This window comes from Ambystoma mexicanum, chromosome 5q, assembly GCF_040938575.1.
Source record: "Ambystoma mexicanum isolate Mex_15411 chromosome 5q, UKY_AmexF1_1, whole genome shotgun sequence".
Classification (NCBI taxonomy): Eukaryota; Metazoa; Chordata; class Amphibia; order Caudata; family Ambystomatidae; genus Ambystoma; species Ambystoma mexicanum.
In genome coordinates, this window is record NC_090933.1 from 374,462,392 (window position 1) to 374,484,383 (window position 21,992).

The following is a 21,992-nucleotide window of genomic DNA, read 5'->3' on the forward strand; positions in this document are numbered from 1 at the left end:
ACACCTCTCTATGGCGTTCTTCGCCGCTAGCGCTGCTAGTTCCTGGTCTAGGAGCTCTTGCTCTGCTCGCACTAAACGCTGTTGGTGCAGTCTCCGCCCTTGGACGGGCAGTTGCGTGAATTCTAGCTGCATACCACACACTGTTTGCAATACCCAGGCATCACTGGAAAGCGCGCGCCCGTTTCTCAAGATCATACCAGTTCTCCCCCCCACTGGGGGATAACACGCAGCTCTCACCTTGAGTGAATCCTTGCCCTCGGCCGGCTCCTCTTCCTCTGCGGCCTCTCTGAAAACGACCTCTGGACGGGAAGAAGGAGTCTTGCTGTCTATCTTCCCAGTTCTGCGCTCTGGGATTATGGGGTCTTCTGCCACCTTGATTGTGACCAGGCGCGCGACCCCTGTGGCAACTGGCTCCTCCAAAAACACTGCTGGGAAATATTTTGCGGATGGAAGCTTGGGCCTTTTCCAGGGAGGTGTACTTGACTACAAAATGCCCCATTTCCTTGCCGAAGGTCTCATCGAAGAGCAACCCTTGCGCTGCTTTTCTGGCCTCGTATGAGGCTAGGTCACTGAGCTTCTCATCTATCTTCAGTAATTGCCCCCTCTGGCGTTCTGAGGCGATGGCGCAATTTGCGTTACCCAAAAGGCAAACTGCTCTTTGCGCCCAGCCTGCTAGGGCCTCGGGGTCTATCTCCTCTCTGGTATCTTTTGCCCTTTCCGCCAGGTCCATTACTTTTGCCAAAGGACCGGCCAGCTCTAGCACTCTCTCCTGGCAGCTTCTCCACGATCTGTCAATACCCTTCCGTGGGTCTTTGCTTGTCTTTGAAACGAAGGTCAGCATTTTGGGATCCAGTTCTGGCGTCTCCACCACCTTCCCCGGAAGGTCTGGTCTCGGGCATTCTGCTCGTATCCTTTGGCTAACCTCCTTGTCCAGAGCTTTCCTCAACCTCTTGGTCATGTACTGCGCCACTCTCGGCGAGGGCTGCCAGTCTGAGGATCTCGGGTTCCGGATACTGTCCGGATCAAACATATCCTCTTCCACCTCCTCGAGGTGCTTCTCTTTGCGGGGTCACTTGCCACCGCTGGGTTTGATCTCCTCCTCCTCCCTTGTATCTTCTTCCTCTTGGGAGTGGGGATCTTCCTACGCCTGCTCCTCTTCCGAGCCAGGGTTCTCTCCTCCATAGTCTTCCTCCCCTGGAGTGGGGGTCGTGAGGTCCGGCACAGTCTGACGCAGCAAAAAAGCATCACGGAGCTTAGCAAACACGTCGATGACCTCCGAGGCCTTATTATCTGCCCCATCCAACGGGCCCTGGGGGTCGAGAGGGGTCTTCCTCTTTCGGGCCTTAGTACTCCCCAATGACCCTGGATCAGAGGGTCCTGCGGGCGTGCGCTCTCTTTGTCCGGTGATATCTAAGGGCTGGTTCAGTCTAGCCTCTAAGGACTCCAGCCTCTCTTGCAGGGGTTTGACCCCCTGAGCTTCCCAGCACCTCCTTGAAGCTAGCCGCGAGGTCCGAGGGCTGCTCTTCTTCGCTCCACTCGAACTCTGACATGATGGGAGTGTGCTGTGTGCCAAATGTACCCCGGAGGGTGTCACCGCACGCCCTTTTCACAATAGATGCTAGGATCCTTCCGGAATCCTTCTATAAAAATATCTTCTATTATTATATATATCTATATTTTTATTTTATTTTTTTTTTATTTATGTGGCCACCGGAGCTTAACAGGTAAACCAATCAATGGCAATGTCTCATGTAGGCTCTCCCCCCTCTTTGCAGGGCACGCTGAGGGCTGCTCAGCAATAATCCTCTGCTCGCATAGCGAGCTCATTGTTCATTAAGCAGCAGGCCGCTGCTTTACCTTCGCTCGAATCCTTAATGAGCTAAGAGCATGAAGCTCTATATTATAACAGTAGCAGTCCGCTGCTTTATCTTCGCTCGGATTCTTTATGAGCTACTATAATTATATCAGTGCTTGATCACCGCCGGGCCCGGGGGAAGAACGCTCACTTCCGCGTCGCAGTTGGGAATGCAAACACGGAACTAAGGCGCTCCCCGGCTCTGCCCCTGCAAAGGCGGGGGCCAGTTGTCTGCTAATGCGGCACTCGCTCCCCCTCCTCGAAGGTGGGGGCTGGCGCTGCTCTCGAGAGCCTGTTGACTCGCCTCTGTGCTGGAGGGGCACGCAACTCCGAACTTGATCGGCTCCGCGGAACCGCTACACGCCTCCTCGGCTACGTCCATCCACCCCCGGAGTGCCGAGAGTGTGGCACGGGGCGGACGTGCCGAGGAGGATCCCCGCTCACAATCGGAACATCGCTGTGACTAGAAAGTCACACTCTTACTACACGAAAAGGTTGTATGTCTCACAATGAAGACAAAATCAAAACTCAGATGAGCCCTCAACAACGCATTCCTGCGCTACTAGCCCTGCACCTGCAGATGCAATAACAATCCTTTCTCTTAACTGCCACTAATGCCACATTACATTAGGTAGGAGAATAGGTAGAAAGGTACTTATCTGCTTGAAGAGCAGTAAAAGAAGAGGAGGAGCTCAGGGACAGGAAGTGGTCATAGCTGAGCATGGAAGGATATGGACTACAGAGACTATGGGGATTGTAGTTCAAAACAAAGGAGAGTCTGTTCAGATTGTTTTCAGTGTTTTGTTATGGTTTTTTGAGTTTGTTGAAACTGCTGAAGAGTAGTACAGTAGTTGAAGCATAATGCTCGCCTCCAGTCTTGTCATAGAATATACAGTGGACACAGTTGACATCTGTACCAGTGGTATAGGCCAAAATCTATGGTTGGTAGCCTGTTAGAGTTTGAAAATGTTCAGTGCACATGGGGGGTGAAGGTTGTCACCACTGTCCATTACTGAAGGCCATGACTAGTACCCATTTATGTGTTAAAATATATTTGGCCATGCACACTGGTGATGGCTGAAGGCCATGCTTTAGCCCAGTTATTGTTGTAATGTAATTCGTGTTGTCACCAGTGATGGCATCAGTGATGTGAATTGTAATGTCATCAGTGTTCTCATACAACATGTAATTAGTGATGTCATCAGTGTTGTGCTCTGTGATGTCATCATTGTGGTCATAGGCTGAGCAACAGGGGGGGCAAAGTCAAGGTGGCTTTAGCTGAATTTCAGGGGTTGTGTTGCATTACGTTCTCACCTTAACGTCCCTGCAACTAAAGTGTTTTCCTTGAATTTCAAGGGTTTTGTTATTCCATACACAAAGTGCATATTTTTAAATATTATTATTTGTAGCGGCGCTACAGCATCAGCCAATGAATTGCAGGATTGTACGTGCACAGCTAACATCAAGCAACGACTGGAGTGCTTGTATTCGCAGCTTAACTACTGCCCATGTTAGCAGTGTAACCACGGTAACAAACAAACAGTTGGGAGTTTTGAATTACTGAAACAGCATAAAATAAATTACAATAGATATTGTTATATATTTTTGCACTCTGTGTTTCATTTTATGTATTTTTGTAACATAAAAGGTGCCCCTTATAGGGCCATTTCGGGGGACAGAAGGAGGGCAATGGAATAGGGGAGGAAAACACATAAGAATAAACACATCTAACAAAGGAAATTTAAATAAAAAGCAACATATATAAATACATATTTTTATTTTATTTTTAGAAAAGAAGTGTGGGAAAGCTGCCACTTCAAACAAGAAATAAGAATTACAGGTAATCAAGTATTCAGCAATTAACTTCTACCATTCCTGAAATGTAGCACCTCCCTTAACTACTCATTCAAGATATGATCTACACTGGACTTGCATAGTGGAAAGATCGTAAGTTGGTCAAATAGAAGTCTGTGAAGTTGACACCCCTGCTGAAGTTGATTATGCACAAACACAGTTCACAGCTACAGTAAAGATATAAGAGCACATGTAAGTCAAAAAATACTGCAGCCCAATATTGGCCAGACCATTGTGTCCAATTTCCAATATGCATCATCCACATCATTCCAGAAGGCTCACACGACATGACTTATCATGATTAATGTCCCCAAGCTTTGAGACAGAACATTTGAAGTTCCACAGCATAGAGTTTTGTTGCAGAATGTGCAAAGTACCTCCTCTGCCTCTTTCAGGAACAGTGTTTATTAACTTTAAAGAAGCACCAACTCTCAGCAGTGTTATTCATGTGAGTTGCCTTCTTCCTCAGAGGCAATGTATTCAGAAAACCAAATGATAACATCATCACTGCTGGCACACTCGTGATCGGACATGTTGGAATGTCCATCCGGGAAGGAATATGTAAAACAATAAAAATGGCAACATGAAAAAAGCAATGGGGGTCATTAAGAGGTTGCCGGTCCAGAAACAATGATACTGGTAAGCTTTCCGGTACTGTTGTTTCTGGACCGGCAAACTATGAGTTCTGCGAGCGGGTGCCTTTTGCCCGCCAGGTCTTACCTGGCGGGCAGAAAGGCACCCACTCGCAGACCTTGACAGATGCACCGGCACCATTCATGAATGGTGCCAGTGCCTCCGTCCTCCCCATTCCCATTGTGTCCAATGGAACTCGAATGGGAATGGGGAGTAATATTTCCGGTACCCAGCAATGAGGAATTACTGGGACCGCCGGGGATGTAATGCCTCGGTAAGCCCCCATTGCCGGGCGCCTGAAAAAAAATGTCTCCGTCGGACTAATAATGAGGCCCATTGCCTCCAAACATAAAAAAGGGTATATTAGAAGGGCTACATCTTACTACTTTCTTGCATAATGTTAGACATATTCAAATGTCCAACTGGTGATGAAAATATTAAATAACAAAAATGACAACTCTAAAAAGATAATGGAGCTCATTCTGAGCCTGACGGTCTGGAAATAACAGTGCCGGTAAGCTTACCATCAGTGTTGTTTCCAGACTGGCACATTACAGATCTGCAGGCGGGTGCCGTCCTACCCGCAGTTCAGACCTGTTCAGCGACAACCCCGCTGGTATCACCGGCACAGTTACCGCCAGACCCGTAATGAGGCACAATGTCATAAAAAATTAAGCCTCCTCTTTAGACTTCTCTAGCATTTGAAATGACTCTTCAAATAGAGTGCTCCAGTGCTACCAGTGTTTGAAAACTATGGCTGTTGCTAGCAGCACCTTTAATGGGTGGAGGTGGATTATGCACAACAACCGCTCACAGCCAAACAAGACTGCAGCCCAGTATGGTCCAGACCATCTCATGCAATTTCCAATACATATCATCCGGTCATTCCAGAAGATTCACACCAAATAATTTATCACAAATGATGTTCGCAAGATTCATATCCCACATTCATTTTTAGTTTTTCAGTTCTGAAATGCTGCAGGGACTTCAACGGAATAAAAACATTATTAGTGTCCCGGGATGAAATGGATAAAGACTTCTGGCAGATACATTGCATAAGAAAGAAAAGATCCTGCGAAGGCCTCTACCTCATCCCAGTGCTACTGATGGACATAATGCACGCATGTAGGCACTTAATGAAAAGCCTCCTCTATGAACATTTCTACCATTTCTAATAACTTTTCAAATTACGGTGCTCCAGTGCTACAAGTGTTTGAATACGCACAGAACCTTTATTGGGTGGAGATTGATTCGGCACAACCAACGCTCACAGCTGCAATAAACATATAACACCACACATAAGCCAAAAAAGACTGGCCTCCAGTATGAGACAGACCATCTTGTGTAATTTCCAATACACATCATTCACATCATCTCAGGAGACTCGCCCTACATGATTTATTATGATTGACGTTCCCAAGCTTTCTGATAAATCATTAGAAGGGCCACGTCTTAGTGTTTTCATGAACAATGTTAGACATATTCAAATATCCAACTAGTGACGACAATATAAAATAACAAAAATGACAACTCTAAAAAAGATAATGCAACAAAAAATGAAGCCACCTCTCTAGAATTTCTAATAACTCTTCAAATAGAGTGTGCCAATGCTGCAGATGTTTGAAAACTCTAGTTGTTGCTAGCAGCACCTTTAACAGGTGGAAGTTGTTTATGCACAGCCACAGCTCACAGCTACAGTAAAGATATAAGACCACATATAAGTCAAACAAGACTGCAGCCCAGTATGGTCCCAGACCATCTCGGCCAATTTCCAAAACACATCATCCCAGGACACTTGCACCAGATAAGTATCATAATTCATGTTTGCAATGTTTGTGACAGAACAATAAAAAAGCCACATCTTCATGTTTTCTAACTCAATATGAGTTTTACTGTCAATCTTTTCTCTTATATTTTCAATATCCTTTTTAATTGATTGTACTTCTTTTCCAACATTAATTATTAGTCTTTTTAATTGTTTTCATTGATCCAGGATTAGTTTTGTGAGTAGTTGCTGAAGTGCATTTTCTTTGGTTTTTCGTCATACTACAATAACTTCTCCACCTGTTTGGAAATATTTCCAATATTTTGAAACAGTTGAAGATATAATACAAGTAAAAAATATTTGTGTTGGTTGTATAAACAATTTATAGTAGACAGACCATCTATATTTGTTGGGTGACTAATATTTCTTCCTCAAAATATTATTGTTAGTCTCATTTTAGATATACATAAAGAATGGATTTACAAAATGCTGCAGTGGTGTATTTTTTGTTTCTTTTTTTTGTTGAACAACTTCTTTTGTATATAGTTCCTCTGTAGACGAATTGTCCTCCATCCATTGCATGTAGGTTTCTGCATTTGTGTGGTATATAGAAATGCAGCTTGTCGCTTCAAATTTTGCAATTAGAAATAGAAAAACAGTACATGAGAAATAGCAACCATTCAAAAACACTTTCTATCTCATTCCATGGCAGAAATATTTCTCAGTTGCAAAATTCCAGTCTGCCTTCCGATCAAATAAAGACACCAATGCTACTTCACTCTAAAGGAACACAATCCTAACAAAAGTAGGCCCATAGACAGGGGGCATTCCTCCGACAGATAGTGTCCCAGTTTGTTACATCAAAATTGGAATTAAAAAAAGAAAAACACTACATGAGATTAGGTAATCAATATTTATATTTACTTTCAGATTCATTGTCATTGTCTATGTCATGGGTAGCTACCAATACCCTTTCAAGTATGTCAGATGCTGTTAATTCTTTGAACCTATCCAATAATGTATTTTTTAGTGGTATTTATATATTCCAATAAAAATATAGATTATATTATATCATTCTATTAAGATTTTTTCTACATAGTACATATTGATTACATGAAAGTGACGTGTAATTTTAGGAGATTGTGCTATTTTTAGGGTACATTTATTCTTGGGTTTTAATTATTTAATAAATGCAGCCCATTTTTGAAAGAGCGGTTTTTGGTTTGTTCAGAATACTCAGACATTAGCAGATGGAAAATCTGGAACATATAAAGTAGACACTATTGTCAATGTCAATGGTTCATTAAGTATTGGTGGCATGGCACTGGGGGAATTACCTACTCGACGTACAGCAATTTCCATACACAAAAGATATGAGCCACAAGAATAGCATTATTTGTAGTGTTCATGCACTTTCCAATATGCATCATCCACATCACTTCAGAAAACTTGCACCACATAATTGATCATAATTAATGTTCCCAAGATTTAAAACAGAACATTAAAAGGTCCACCCCTCACAGATATGGAAAAACTATCAAGCTCTTTTAAGAAACATATTTTTTGCAACACTTACCTAGGTCTGTGATTATCAGAAGTGCATGCTGTGGATGGAAATCATCATTCAATTGTCTATGGCATAAATGACCCCAGCCGAACCAAACAACCCCTATTATTCACTGCACCTACCCTGCATCCAGGTTCAGTGTCCACAATACCATAATAATGTAACCAATGTCCAGTGCTCATGGCTTGCAGCCATAGCAAGTCTCCAAATCCATGGAGCATAGGCATCAGCCATGCCACATTCCCCAATAAGCAAATCAGAGTACACATTTGCATTTGTCGAGGGCCAGGCCCACTACCGAGACACCAAATGTATATCACTAGTATTTCTACTTACATTCTTATACTTTCAAAAAACAAAACACAACACATATTTCCACTAACATGCCTGCAGGACCTTGCTAATGCTTATCGCACAAGTTTGTTGTAATCTAGTCCATCAATTCAGGCTGTAACCACAAGCTAAATGTTTTCCCATTCAAACCTACCGCTTTGGCCATGCCGCATGCCACAATAAGCAAATTACAGTACACATTTCTCCTTGCTAACACCCACGCCCATTGTCCAGTCACCAGAGTTATATCACTGTGTTGTATATTTGCTATTTATACCTTTAAAAAAATACAGGACATATTTGCAAAACCATGCTTTCCAGTTCTTGCTGACCCTCTCTGTGCATATTTGCTGCAATCCCATCTAGCACTTCAACCTGTACCCACAAGCACATTTTTGTTTCTCTTTCAAATCTATCTCAATTTCCAAAAACCTTACCACATAGCCGGTTCCTGATGCACAAGGCCACTTTAACCCCATTGGTAATGGCCATTAGCCAGCTTGTCTTGGGCATGACCGTATGCCATGACCTGGAGAATCTGGCCACTGCCCATGCCCACAGGCTATACCTCAGTCACCAAAGGTATATAACTGTTTTGTGTACCTACATTATGACACTCATCAAAAAATAAAACACAGACACATTGGCAAAACCATACTTTCTGGTCCTTGCCAATGCTCCTCACATATCCGCACATGCTTTATTTTTTCAAAAGTATCACAATTTGCATACCTACAATAGTGATATAACATAGTCACCACTTGAAAAAATCCATTCAGACTTTGAGCAAAAATTGAAGGCCGGGTCTATAATCTTTCTGAAAACATTTGTCAACCTTCGTCAAATTTGCACCAAAGTTATAAACCATTTAAACATGTTGAGACCCCTTTCGAATTTTGACCCCTCTTAACAAAATCCCACCAAATTTGGAAAAACATGTATTTCTATATCTAAAATATTTTTGCAAACCTTTTTGTGATTCTTCAAATGGCACCACATTTATAAGCCTTTACAGTGTTTTGGTACCCCCCTCTAATTTCATTCCCTCTTGACAGAACAGCACCACCCTTTACAAAACCATTCAAAATTAGGTCTAGAATGAAAATCCAGAATTTCATGCAGTTTCATTGAGTGGCAACAAAGTTATAAGCCATCCAAAAATTGCTTTTCACCAACCTTGTAATACAGAAATAAGCATGGATGCCCCTGAACATCTAAAATGTTCGTGGCCATCACAAGACTGTCAGGGAATATGTGCCCAGTAAACTGCCATTGACAGCTGCCAGCATTTCTCTAGCAAACTACAGTAGACCAACAAGAGCATTAAAACAAAAACAGTGTTTCCTATTTAAAACTGTTGCGCAATTAAACTTAAAATAAACCATCCCAACATTTTACAACCTCTAATTTGTGTACTAAAATAGCATTCCTTAACACATACTGAATTTGCATTTATTGGGGCAATTTGCACCGAAAAGCACATTCCATTTCTTTTTTACATAATTGGACTTTGCATAGCAATAAGTCCAAATCCAGTGGGGCATTCCTGCGTCAGATATTGCTCACAGTCTTTATTAAAGCCCTCACAGTAGTCAGAACACCAGCTTGTCAGCTCAAAATTGGAATTAAAAATTAAAAAAAACAGTACATGAGAACCATCAATCAAATATTTATATTAACTTTCACATTCATTGTGCATTGTCTATGTTGTGGCCCACTAACCAGACTCCAAATGTATGTCACTAGTTTTTCTACTTACATTCCTACACTTTCAAAAAATAAAACACAACACATATTTCCAGAAACATGCCTGCAGGTCCTTGCTAATGCTTATTGCACAAGTTTGTTGTATTCTAGTCCATCAATTCAGGCTGGAACCACAAGCTAAATGTTTTCCCATTCAAACCTACCGCTTCAGCCATGCCACATGCCACAATAAGCAAATTGCAGTGCACATTTCTCCTTGCTAACACCCGCGCCCATTGTCCAGTCACCAGAGTTATATCACTGTGATGTGTATTTACTATTTATACTTTAAAAACAATACAAGAAGACATATTTGCAGAACCGTGCTTTCAAGATCTTGCTGACCCCCCTCGTACATATTTGCTGCAGTCCCATCCAGAACTTCAACCTGTACCCACAAGCACATTTGTTTTTCCCTTTCAAACCTATCCCAATTTCAAACATCCTTATTACCACATAGCCGGTCCCTGGTGCACATGGCCACTTTAACCCCATTGGTTGTCCCTCGTGATCATGGCCATTACCCAGATTGTCCAAGCCATGACCTTATGTCATGACCAGGACAATCCAGCCACTGCCCATGGCTGCAGGCTATACCTCAGTCACCACAGATAAAGTACTGTTTTTTGTTCGTGCATTATGACACTAATCATTCTTTCAGGTCCTTGCCGATGCTCCTTACACGAATTTGCTTGAAATCTGCCCATGTTTCATATTTTCAAAACTGTCAAAATGTGCATTTATACAATAGTCATACGATTTAGCCACCACTTCACAAAATCCATTCAGATTTTACACAAAAATTCAAGGTTGAGTCTATAATCTTTCTAAAAACTTGTCTACATTCGTCAAACTCTAAAAAAATGATAAGCCATCTAAAAATGTTGAGAACCCCCTCTAATTTTGCCCGCTCTGCACAAAATCCCACCAAACATTGAAAATATATTTATATCTAGATCTACAATATTTTTGCAAACCTTTCTGCAGGTTCGTCAAATGGCACCACATGTATACTCCTTTACTATATTTTGGGACCCCCCCTCTAATTGTGTTCCCTCTTAACAAAACAGCACCACACTTTGCAAAACCATTCATAATCAGGTCTAGAATTAAAGTCCTGAATTTCATTTAGTTTAATTGAGTGGCGCCAAAGTTGTAAGCCATCCAAAACTGCTTTTCACCAACCATGTAATACAGAAATAAGCATAGATACTGTTAGGGAGAATTCTCAGAAATGTGCTAATCTCCCTTACCTTTTGAGACCCCCAGCAATTTTGCTGGATTTCTAGGACTTTAATTTTCACCTGCAAAGAGTGTGAGCCTTTTTTTCCCACTCTTTCATGTATTTCGATGTGTGTTTTACTTTTTGTGTTCTTTGGATATGGAGTTTTAGACAACTCCATAGGCATCATCTTTTTCTTGTGTGTCACACAACACCCTCAGTGCAGTGGCACAGGGATGTCTTTTAGGCTTCCCACGGTTTAAATAACTTCTCTGGGACTGACTACTGTGTCCCAGTGAATATAAAGTTAAATTGATTTCACTAGTCTTTTTTAAATTGCTTACAGCAGAGTGCTGGAGGGAGTACCTAGTGTTCCCTATGCCTAGAAAACTCATGTAGCCCTGACAAGCTACACTTTCCACTCAGAATGGCTGGTGGCAGTGGTATTATCATGATTTTCCTGACCGTGTCTGAGCCCCCCCTGTAAAAACAGGTTCCGATCGACTTTTTTTCCATTTCTTTTTGGAAAGATCCTTCTAGTGTTTGTTTCTGCGTGCCAAACCAGGTGTGGGCCCTTTGTTTGTTGGCCTTTGGCAGGCTTTAGTGCTGAAGCCCTCCTCTGGCGCCTGAGTGTCTGGGGTGGACAGGATGTGAGGGAGGTGCTTAAAACTCTCTGTGCTTCGTCTCCTAGGAGACCTGAATGCACTCTGGCATGATTGGCTGGCTGACTGTCCGGCAAGGACAGCCACCGTGCTGGGTGAGTGGCAGCTAGACTGGAATTAATGGGAGAAAACTGTTTAAAAGCAGGTCTCTGGGACTTTGAAAGCAGAGTTGACTACTGGAACAATAGAACCGAAGACAAGCTGAAGGAAGGCGACTGCTGCAACTCCTGGACCATTGGTTTGCCCGGTGAAGCCCTGCTGCAGGTCCAAATTGCCTGAAACTTCTTCGACAGAGAAGCCCTTCAAGGACGACTTCTTCCCTTGAGCTGGTGGGAACAATCAACTCGCAAGCCACCTGGAAACCATCTCCATACTGGTCGAATCTTCATCAGAGTGCTGTTGAAAACCGGATAGCCAGTGAGAAGGATACCAGATTGTGGACTTTAAGGCACTCACACCTTAAACCAACATTTTGCCCAGCTTGCAGCTTCTTCCCTGTGTGGTGCAGGAACCTCCAGATGTCCTCCCTCTTGTCTCCACAACTGTGGCTCAGGAACAGCAAGATCTGCAAGAACTGCCAGGAACAACTGCCTCAGCTGCAGCTTTTCTTCATCTATAAGGTACTGTGCAAATGCGGTAGAGAAATCCTCTTTGCCACGGTGAAAGTTTGTAAAACTTTCCCAACTTTGGATTCTTGTTAGCTCCTAAACCGACCTATAACTCTTTTAAGTGCAAACTACTTCCAAGAACATTGGCAAAGACTTAACAGTTGACTACCAGAACTGTGCTATCCTATCCAAGACACAGAACCATTGACTTTGACCCAGGCCTATTGAATTGAATTGCCTCTTGTAGTGAACTAAAACTATTTGCCATGCCTATGAAAGTAACTGTGTTTTGATTTGTATAACCTTTGTCTTTGTACCCCTTTTGAAAGTTACTGAAGGGCCATTTTGCTCCCACTTCAGGGGAGCCTAACCTGTTCAGAAACATATTGGTTTAGTAGTGTAGTGTATTGGTGTGTGATATTGAGCTGCTTCTTACTAGTGGAATGTTTTCAAACTCAATGTGTAAATAAATGTGTATTATTTTACCAAGAAACATTGAGTAATTGTTATTTGAACTACTGTAATTGCAAGTCCTTTGTGTAACATCTTGTACTGTTCACATCCCTCTTGAGATAAGTCTGGCTGCTTAGCCACTGCTACCAAATAACTGTGTAGTACAGGCATGTACCAAAGATGAGATTGTGCTTACACCTGTAGTCTTAATTGTGTATAGTGTTCCCAAAGGGTACTGCATGTAATTCTGCCTAACACTGGTGGTAAGTGGTGAGGATAAAGTACAGTTGTTACATTTAGAGTGCTGCTCTTACTTTTGTTCAAAAAACCTTCACAAGGCTAAGCACCACTAGGAAAGCAATTGCTTTATCATGCCTGATATGGATAGCTACAGACCGGAGACCCTAGTCATTTTAACAGTTGTTCAACTAAGAGAAATGTGTAAAGCTAGGTATCTCACTGTAAAAGTCAAAAACAATGAATTGATAGAAAAATTGTTGGAATGTCAAAGTCTAAGAAATAGGTCTGCCTTATTACCTAATTCTGATGAAAATGTGGAAAATGATGATGAGAATGATAATGTTTCATAGTCCAACTCAAATGTTATATCCCAGGTCCAGTACTGAGTCCAGAGTTTGTCTCTCTTGAGAAGATGAGACTTAAATTAGAATTCAGAAGGCTTTATACCCAAACTGAAAGTAAACATCAAGAACTTAACCTAAGGGAAATTGAATTACAACATGCTCTTGAAATGAAGACATTGTCTCTTTAGAATGGTTCTCTCCCAGAGTCTTCTAGGTCTTCCAGTCCTAAGAGGCCTTGCATGCCCAAAGATGCAGTAAGTATGTATGAGGTTCAGCTTGATATTTTTTATTGGTTGGCTGCTTTTGAATATAACTATGGGATTCAGGAAATTATAGGGAACCAACTGATTCCTTGGCTTTTGTCTAGGCTACCCAAGGTTGCAACTGATGCTGTAATGGAGGTGGGGGAAATAGACAGAATGGAGTATGAAAATGTGAATCTAGCTTTGATAGCTGGGTTTGGGAAAACTCCTTCCCAGTATCTTAAGAGGTTAAGAACGATCAAAAAGCATGATGGTGCCCCTTAGGCTACCTGGGTGTGTGAATGCTTGAACAACTTAGATGGTTGGGTTAAGGGTTACAGAGTTAACACTTATGAAGGTATGAGAAATCTGTTTATGTTGGAGTCTATCTATGTTGCCTGCTCTCCTGAGCTGAGACAGAACTTGGCTGACTCTAAGGAAATTGATCAAAAGAAGTTAGCAAAGTCTGCCGACTTGTGGGTTGCCAACAGGGCTACTCAGAAGGATTATGGGGCTACTCAGAAGAAGGATGAGGGAAAGAAGCACAATAAAGATAACAAAGAGAATTCCAATACCTCCAATCCAAAGGAGGGCCACAATCATAAGAAGGGTAAGCCCCCTGGGAAACCAAATCAGGCTAATGAAACCTCTGGTGCTAAACCAGAGGGAGGTCAGAACAAACCCCCATTCATAAAGACATTTGGATAATGTTATGCTTGTGGGTCAACTGACCATGTGAAAGGGGATCCCAGAAGTAAGGGGAAACCTTCAGGGATCCACATTGTCTCCTTATCCTTCTCCCCACAGGAAGAAGTACAACTGGCAAGTGGAAACTTTCACATACTGGCTCAGGAACCCATACAAGTCTCAGCTAGTGTGTCTTGAGTGTCCCGGGGTCTGTGGGAACAACAGAACGTAGATGTCTATAATTCCATCCCAGACAATACTAAAGAGTATTACAAGGACAGTGTACTTGTGAATGGTCAGGAGACCCCTGCCATCAGAGACACAAGGGCCAGCATTACTATAGTGGATGAACCTCTTTTCAAGGTAGAGGATCTTGCTAAGGCACCCACATACCTCACTAAGCTTGCTGGAGGCCCTGTCCAAATGCTTCCACAGTTACCAGCTCTCAGCCAGTGCAATGCCATGACTGTCACGATACCTGCTAGTGTCCAGAGTGAAGTACCTGGGAGAGACCTGTTGGGGAATGACTTAAAAACTCTTGGAGTTGTATCAAGCACCCCCAGGCTTCCCAGCAAAAGGAAACTGGAGCAAGCAAGGAAGGCAGAACAAGTACCTTAAGAGGCTCTGAAGGGGAAATTATAGAGGAAACTATAACCCCCAGCACACAGGACGTACTGACTGCAATTTCTAAGAAAAAGTAGGAAAAGGGGAAACCTAAAACCTCAAGGAAGAAGCCAGCCAGCACTCCTGTGCTACCTACAAGGACATCCCTGAGAGGACTGTCCAAAGTCAAACCTGTGACTCCTCCACCAGCTGAGGCTGAGTATGAGGAACAACCTGGAATGGTTGAATCTGCTGCTGAGGAATCAGAGCTGGAAGACGACCTTGTCCCTGTTGGAGATCTGGATCCTGAAGACCATCCTGAGCTTCAGTCTTTACTGACAGAAGGTGGACCCTGTAGGGTAGACTTCAGCAGAGGTCAAAGGGAGTGTCCCACTCTTGAAGGTCTTCACCAACAGGCAGCTTCCCAGCTGGGAGGTCAAGAGCCAGGGAAGCATAGGTTGTACTGGGAAGATGGCCTTTTCTACAGTGAACCGACTGAGTCTATCCCAGGAGACTACAGAAGACTTGTAGTACCTCTGGAGAGCAGACACCAGTTCCTACAGTTAGCCCATGAGATTCCATTGGCTGGTCACTTGAGTTTCAAGAAGACTAAGGAAAGGCTTTTGCTTTATTTCTACTGGCATAAGTTGGGGTCCGATGTAGATAAATTCTGTAGGAGTTGTCACACTTGTCAGACATCTGGTAAGAGTAGAGCCAAGAATGTGGCACCCTTGGTGCCTCTCCCAGTGGTGGGAGTCCTTTTTGAGAGGGTAGGAATCGACATTGTTGGTCCCTTAGACCCTCCAACTTCTTCAGGCAACAGGTTTATCCTGGTTGTAGTAGACCTTGCTACTGGGTATCCTGAAGCAATACCTATGAGGACTGTTACAGCTCAGGCTGTTGCTAAGGCCCTGCTTGGTATTTTTACCAGGGTAGGTTTTCCTAAGGAAGTCATCTCTGACAGGGGATCCAATTCTATGTCCCACTACATGCAGGCCATGTGGAAGAACTGTGGAGTGACTTACAAGTTCTCAATTGCCTACCATCCACAGACAAATGGATTGGTAGAGAGGTTTAACAGAACAATGAAGAACATGATAGGTGCTTTAGAAGAACCCCAGAAGAAAGAGGGACCTTCTACAGCTATGCCTTCTATTTGCTTGTAGAGGCCTATTGAATTGAATTGCCTCTTTGTAATTTATTTCACCACATGTAAAGAATAGGGTGATTTCTATTCTCCTATCTTTTGTAGGTAGTCGGTGATACAGCGCTCTCTAGGGCTAGTAGCACCATGAAGGGACAGGATAGATACCTTTTTTCAATTTAGAAGAGTGTAAGGACTGTGCATTGATAGCTTAGTAACGAACTAGTTCGGGAGAAGCTGTTCTCCTATTTATGTTTTGTGTGTTTAGTATATGAACATAAGACATCAACGTGAATTATTATGGAAACAGGTAGTTACATTAATATGCTTATTAGAGTTGATGTATGGACTGTACTTTGTATCAGATTGAGAATCCTGCATGTACCAATATTTATGATTGTGGTAATAGAAAGGACAAAGTGCCCTTGATTAGGGATAGAAAAAGTATTTTTAAAAATTCCCTGTGTTGTTTATATTATGCTCATATAGTCCATGGAAAAGATCCCCAACCAACAATTTGTAAAGTCTGCATGTGATTAGGAAAAACATAGACATAACCATACCATTCAATATTTTCTTAATTAAGCCAGACCTTGTCAACCTAGTCTAGCGTTAATAAAGGTATTCATACCCTTTAGTTGGACATTAAACAAAGTTTACAAAAAGCAGGTGAAATTATAATCTTCATTCATCCCTCATGGGTTCATTGCATTAAACCTCTCAATCCATAAAGTCTCTTTCCAATCTCTGTCTTGACAGAGTTGTCATTGACTCCATCTTGTTTCACAACGTCCAAGATTTGTAAACAAATCTGTGAGATGTTATGCTGATTTATCACCCAGTGCCTGGATACTGATGAATGTTCATTCTTTATCCTGATTGTTGATCTATGCTTGTTACAGCAAAGCTTGCAGCCTCGTGCAAACTGATCAACATAATAAATGTCACATGGGCATTTCATAGCATAAATCATGTTCTTCAATCACAAGTTGCATAGCTTCGAAGGATGAGCTTCTCCCGTGACTTGGACTCTAGACCACGCTTTAACATCACCCAACTTGAACCCTCTTCCGTCAGATAGATCTTTCACAGGAAGTTTAGGTTTTTCCATTTTTCCAAAGCTTCTAATGAAGTCAGAACCAGTTCGTACCTTAAAACCTTTTGGCTGGCAACTTTAAAATTCTCCTCCAAAATACCCCTTCCAGCTTCAAACATAGCGCTATAAAGAAGAAGAATGTCGTCTCAGCACCATAGGTCCTCACTGGTACCCCCCTTTTACAATAAATCTCATGTACAGGGATAATCAAGAAGAACCCACATTCTTATTTAAACACACTGCCTATGCAGCCAACGCTGTGATTTTTTGTTTCGTTACGGCAAATCGTTGGGCTCTATTGTCATTCGGGAAGATTGGGAAACCCAAATATACAAAGTAATCTGCATTATCTAGGGGTTTCCCACCGATGAACCACTTGAATTGCCCTCTGGCCTTTACTGGGCTCTTTTGCACGCTGATAATGTTTGATTTGGGGATGCTAATAGTTAAGCTCTTCATTGTATATGCTTCTAACGCGTTTAACTGACGCTGCAAACTGATAGGCGTGTGGTCTATTAAAATCAGGTCGTCAGCATATAGTAGATCATTGATCGTTGTGGCTTTTTCATTTCGTTGGAAAAAATTAAGTGCTCAAAAAGGTGTCAACCAAATCGGACAGGAAAAGAATAAATTAAATTAGTGCCAATCAGCAACCTTGCTTGAGGCCTATTGCTGTATAAATAGGAGCAGTTAATCTGCCCTCTCTGTTCAGTCGCACGCACATAATGGTGTCCGTATCTAGGGCTATCACGATAAGCAGTAGGGCAGGAGGACAGCCCCATTTGTTCAGTTTGGCTCTGTAAGGGTGTCCCTAATTATGCTCACAACAGAATAAATACACCCCTCTATGGAAATAAGACTAAAAGTCTATCTTGTAAGGATAACAAGTTTAATCTTATAAAAATGAGAATGGTAGAAAGGACTCTGCTGCCTGAACGGTCTTCTCCTGTCCCTCTTCCGTTCCTTCCTGCCAGAGTGGTGCCAGGCAGGAGTTTATATAGGCCTGTCTTGCTGTAGTGGCATCACTGGATACGGGCCATGGCTTCATCCCAATCCGTCCTCCTAGCATAAAACGGATGCTCCAAAACCTTCTTTTTTTCTTTGTCAGTTTTGTCAGAGCGTGCTGTTCTACATTTTGCTATCTTATGCAAGAATACACTGTACCTCATGCTTTCCTTTATTTTGCTACCTATGAAAATGTTATGTATACAAATATTTTCCAGTCATTCTCTCCATATTCCACTCATTCTACTCATGTTTTATCGAGTCCTATAAACTCCTTTAAACCTTATACTTATAGTATGTCCCATTTCTGCATTTTGCACACAGAGCATGTAAATCCACTTTTTAGCCTGCATGGACCCTTGATGGACATTAGACAGCTGGTGAGTCTGTTCATGTGCTCTGCAAATGCTAGCCTTAGTGGAAAACTCAGCGGAAGCGCCTGTAGTTAATTTTTAACATAGGCCACATTCTTCCTGGGAGGGAGGCAGAGTTTTTGACTCATACCGCAATAAGATTTTACAATGCATAGGATCTGACATTACAAATCTGTCCAGCTAATAGTTAATTGAGCTTTATATTTAAACAATAAGTGCCTTCTTCAGGGCCTGCGCATGTCCTTTTTCAGTGTCTGCCCATGTCTGTGTATCTGATTATATCTGCATGAGAGAGCCTTCCCAGTGCCCCACCTGCCTCCTAGTCCTTTATCACGCCTAACAGAGGTATTGCCTAACTCTAAAGCACTTGGGGGTGCAGGAGGACCCTGGTTTATTTCCAACATGCCCCCCTTTCGTTACTTCTACAGTAACAAACTCATCCCCACCCTACATATCTACAACCACAAAAATATCAGTTTGAGTTTGGCTGTTAATTGTGTGGCAAGGTGTTTTAGATCCCCCAATTAATACCATCATCTTCACACTGTTAGGAACCAAATTGACACAACATCACAGACTCAATTGGTACGTGGAGAAGACAACCAAGAAGAATACGATATCAGCCACCAGTATTTTTACTGCTGCCCCCAGCCGTGACGGGACCCAATCAAAGGCAAGCAATAGCCAATCTGTGTACTGAACTCCACCTTTTTCCTTCATTTGAACACCTACATTGTGCACCACCTCGATTAAGTGGGATAGTCACACATTCTCAGCATCCTCCGGGGGTACAAAAGTGCAACTACTGCTTCCCAACTTTTTACACACTCCTCCTTCTATGGCTGTTAGCAAATCCAGCATGTAGCGGTTTTGCATTGTCAAGAGTCTCAATGCACGGAACTCTACTTTGATGGTGTTGAACCCATTCTCTGTGTCTTTGGCCAGCTGGACTAGCTCCCATCGGATGATCTGCACCCACTTAGTGTTAGCAGCTGCTTGTACTCCAGGAACCAAAAAAGATGAAAAGAAAGTCTCTGCTGAGCTAAAAAGTCGATACTCGTCAGGTATTCCTCTGAGCAGTGCGGAAGAGTCTTTCGAGTTATAATTTGATCTCTTCTTTCTTCTCAGCTGTTGAAATCATTCCTTTTCTGACAGAATATGAAATTCTTGTGCAACAGGCATTTCTTCTCCCTTCAGGTGTTCTTCCGGGATTATTAGTCACACTGAGTACAGGGTAGCCAGTGAACACCTGCCTGTCATGATGCCTACCCCCGGGGACCCAGACCAAGTCCAGCAATCTCAGAAGCAGGCATCAAGTTACCCCAAGCAAGTTCAACAACCCCCGCTAGGGGCTATTTGGGTGCAGTCCTGGCGCCTATGGTGCCAGGCTTATATGGAGAGTCAGTCCTGGCGCCATAGGCGCCAGGCTCATAGATTAAAACTTACCTGATGCAGACCATGCTGCAAACTTACCTGACGCAGACCATGCTGCAAGAGCTCCAAGCCAAACGAGGCTTGAAAGGGACTATTTTACCAAGGGACTATTTTTTATTCAGGAGGGGCTGGGGAGGAATACTTACCTGGGACTACTTTGGAGGCTATTTAAACCACGCCTGAAGAGCAGCACACGCTTCGCATTATTCTGCATCCAGCAGCGTAATGCTCATCATGCCTGCAAGTCTGCATCCAGTCTTCTGCCACGCCCGCCTCGAGTTTGGAGCTCATAGAAAAAGGGAGAAAGAAGGAGAAAAGGTTAGAACAAGAGCAGTACCTTTGATCCTTACCTGAATTCCCGATCCATCGCGCCTTCGAGCTGGCAGAAAGAGGTTAGTTTATGCGCGTCGCCTCGCCTGCTGCAGCGCCACGCTGAACTCACCGGCCTTCGCAGCACCTTCACATTTCACCGCATCCTCCTGCATGTTACCACCGCACTCCGGCACCTAAGGAGAAGACAAGAACAGCAAGGTGAGCCAAGGGAATACACAGAGGAATACCCCCCATAGACTTACCTGATTTTACCACCGGGGGTACTATTCTTCTTCACGGGCCGGCGCAGCTTCCACTGCATCCTAGCCGAACCCCCGGCCCCTAAGGGGAAACAAAAGGACAGCAAGGTGAAACAAGGGACTAACAAGAGGAACCCTCCTCACCACAAAAGACTTAACTGATTTTACCGCCGGAGGCATTATTCCCCGAGACTTCATACTTTCTCTCTGCGCCTGAATAAGGGAGAAACCAATAGGTTACATATGGACATTATTTTATCGAACTGTGTTGGATAATACAAATCCTTACCAAAACATTACCGGTTGCCACAAGGAACTCTTCAGTAGGGTCAAGCTGCAACCTGCAAGGAATCGGACAAGAGTGAAAGTCAGGTATTTGAACTCTTATGAACTACATACTTAGGGCGTCTTGCTGGGAATATCGGAGTCAATATTGTCCTGGAACTCACCAATTCCTTCGAGCCAGTGAAGCAACTGGTTATCTACGCACCCCTGCGCTCAATGCAGGATGGAGAGCTCATCTTTTCAAATCATCAGGTGAGACTATAAGAGGGAACATCCAAGGTGATCAGTGGGGAGAACAGCGGGGTGGGGGGATTTACGCTCAACTCCACAGGTGGTTAATTCCCTTTCTCCACTTGCAGAAGACTATTCCTACGGACCAAGCAAACTAAGCTAGGAGGGCCAGTCCAGTCCGTCATCTCGGCCCTACGCGTCACATTGGTGGAGAACGCAGCGGTCCAGTCCAGATCGACGCCTCTGTGGGAGCCAAGTGAGCGTAACAGAGCCACTCCAGGAGGGTGGGAGGTGCAAGTAAGCTCATCGGCCACAAACCCAGTAGTAATCCATCACCACTGCCGTACCTTTCATCATAGCAGGGATCACAAGAGTGTGGTTGCACTGTATGTTTGGCCAACAGGAACTGTTCCTTCATTGCTATACCAAAGTTCATAGTCTATGTCTCTATGTATTTGCACTGACTTCTCAAATGATGCAATCCATGTCAGCTTTGTGATGTATTGGGACCATATTTGAGCACACATATATGGGCCTCACTATGAGTGTTGCGGTAACATTGCCACAACATTCCGAGTTCTGCTTGAGGGCCCGCTCTGTACGCCTGGTAAAACCAGACGTGCAGAACGGCACCCGCTAGCAGAACAGGATGGTAGTAAAGGTGCCATTATAATCAGGACCGTTGCTACCATCCTCCCCATTGCCATTGAGCCCTATGGGGGCTCAAATGGGAATGGGGACGTATTGGGTCCGGGTCCTGCGAATGGGAATTACCAGGCCCGCAAAGGTTGGAATGGCCCGGTAATTCCCATTTTTAGGGACCCGGACCTGAGTTTGGGGATAGACATGCCAGTAAAAATGGCATGGCTACCTCCAAACTCGTAATGAGGCCCATAGTCTCTATTTGGGCTATTGCTTCTCCGCTGTACTCAATCAGTCATTCTGATTGTGCTGCCCTGCCGTTCATCAGAGTAGGCAAATAAATAAAACTCCTGTGTATAATTCGGAGTTGTTATAACAGTGGCCATGCAAATAGC